The 2,486-nt window shown below is 39.2% G+C and overlaps 1 non-coding gene across 1 annotated transcript; it reads left to right on the forward strand.

Moving 5' to 3' along the window:
- The first annotated feature begins 851 nt into the window (after positions 1-851).
- On the forward strand, positions 852-957 carry LOC139860905 (small nucleolar RNA R71). Its single transcript, XR_011763532.1, has one exon. It is a non-coding gene; the product is annotated as a small nucleolar RNA R71 (small nucleolar RNA).
- Positions 958-2,486: the final 1,529 nt, after the last annotated feature.

Below are 2,486 nucleotides of genomic sequence, written 5' to 3' on the forward strand. Positions count from 1 at the left end.
CTTCCATTGGGATTATGGAGTCCATTTGCTTAGCTTCCTCTATGTGGGGATTTTGAATAGTATTACTAGGTAATCTTCCTTGTGGTCGGGTTTCTAGGCGTTGTGATAACTGTCCGAGCCGCATTTCTAGACTTTTGAGTAGAGCCAATTGGTTTTGTATTAGTATCTCTGTCTAGTATTGTCTAGACATGGTTCTCTGATTTAGATGTTGTTGACCTTAAATGAACTAAGTCAACTGATTATCAGTCCAGAGAGCAGGGTTAGTAACTTTCGTAATTTGGGTGGTTGGAGAATTTTCCTAAGCTAGTGGTCCAGTGAGCGGAAGTGGTTGATCGTAGGTCAATTGAGATTGTTGGGGTGGATAAGGTGGGTAACTGTAGCAAAAACACTGAGTGTTTCTTTGAAATTGGTTAGCCTTAGGTGGTTGATTGAATCCGGGATTTGATTGAAGAGCTGGGTATTGAACGTAACAGACTGAACCATCAGGATTCTCTTACTCAACTTGATATTCTTTAGTGGGTTGCGGGTTGGTACAGTTAACACAGGCCTGAGCCTGGTTAACCTGCTGCGGCTGCGTCTTCAATTCTCTGAGTTGTTTGGCAAGAGATTCCATCTTATCCGTGAGGGATTTGATGGTCTCTGTTTGATTATTAAGTGCGGAGAGTGGAGCGGATGATGAAGTTGTTTCTGCACTGTTCCAGTCATGATGATGCATTGTCATGTTCTCGAGCAACTCCCATGCTTCGTCTGCTGTTTGGTTCATTAGATTTCCTTGAGCTGCTGCATCGATCGTCGTCCTATGATTTACTGTAAGACCATTGTAGAAGGTACAGATTTGGGCTGATCTTTAGAACTGGTGATTAGGGCATTTCTTCAGTAGAGTTTTGAATCGCCCCCATGCTGTGTAAAGAGATTCATCATAACTTTGTTTAAAGTTAATGATGTCATTCTTAAGTTTGGTTTGTTTGGAAGGAGGGAAATATTTGGTTAGGAATTTAGTAGCCATCTCCGTCCATGAGGTGATGGAATCATTTTCCAATCCTTCAAACCAGGTTTGTGCATGATGAGTGAGAGAATAGGGGAACAAATATATACAGACTATATCTTGCCCTATCCCTGGCTGTTTGTAGGAGTTCGAAAGAGATATGAATTTATCAAAGTGAGAGTTAGGATCGTCATTCGGTAGTCCATGAAATTGACAACCTTTTTTGATGAGTTGTATAATGTGATGCTTTAACCGAGTATCCTTGAATCTCTAAGAATCTAATTGGTCCTCCTCGACCTTCAATCGAGGGTTTGGTGTTTTATTCTAGAGTAACGCGTAACGCCATTCAATTTCCATTTCATTCTTCTTTGCGTGCTTTAGAGATTATTGCATCTGGATCAGGTACGAATAACAACGGCCCTGGTCTATATCGGGTTTGAGTCATACACTAAGTATGCCCTCTTATTTTAAATTTTAGGTAGATAAGCTAAGTTCCTAATTTAATCTAAAGTAAACTAAAGCGAACTTAATCTAAGGTATTCTAAGGTAATCTAAGGTAATTTAAGGTAAGCTAAGGTAGTTAACCTAGGTTTAATTATGTTTTTGGTTCTTGTTACTGATTCCCTGGTATTTTGATAACATAGCTTCGCACGAACTATTCAACAAACCCAGTGGCCTGGCCGACTATGGAGAGGCAGGATCCTTTTGGTTCCAATATAATTGGAGACCATTCGGAAAATCCAATAACCAAGTTCGTGTATATTCGCTTTCTTAGACACCACTAAATGCTTACGAATAGGTTTGATAAAAATAGTGTTGTCTGATACCAGTTCCCCAGCAGCGGCGCCAAAAACTTTGTTCCACCCTGATATGACCGAAATGGACAGTTTTATTTATGCAGTGTCGTTAGGCCGCAAGGCGTCAGAATCAGCTATCGATAGGTGAGAGCAATAGTTTTAAATTTATATTTAGCAGAGCCTAAATCGTACTACTCCTTATTATGGTGAGTAAGGAAAGTATGACCTAGGGTCGAATTTTTAAGATATCAGTAGAATCGAACCTATAACTAAAACTTAAGATAATCCTAAAGTAAAGGAGTAGTAGTATATTACCTAATTTTGGGTTTTCTAGTTTATAAGATAAAATGAAGTAAATGCGATAAAATATGTAATTCAAATAAGGTTAAAGCAAGTGCATACTATGGTTTCGTCAGTTATTTTGCCGAGATTATTGAATGTTGGCTCATGAATAGGTAGTGACATTGTATTCATTACACTAGTCCTAAACGCCCCTGTCATAAGACATGTCACTGGTTAATGCATTAGGCTTGAAGATTCTGAATAGACAGCAACGTCCCCTACTCCCGACGCCCATGCAATCTGATTACAGGCATACACGTTCAAATGGCTCATCCAATTGAGCTACTCGGTTGGGTGATGTATTAACATTCCACAAAGGTCTAAACTTTCTTAAGCATAATAAAATACAAGGTATGCCATAT

Source organism: Rutidosis leptorrhynchoides, chromosome 7 (genome assembly GCF_046630445.1).
Source record: "Rutidosis leptorrhynchoides isolate AG116_Rl617_1_P2 chromosome 7, CSIRO_AGI_Rlap_v1, whole genome shotgun sequence".
Classification (NCBI taxonomy): Eukaryota; Viridiplantae; Streptophyta; class Magnoliopsida; order Asterales; family Asteraceae; genus Rutidosis; species Rutidosis leptorrhynchoides.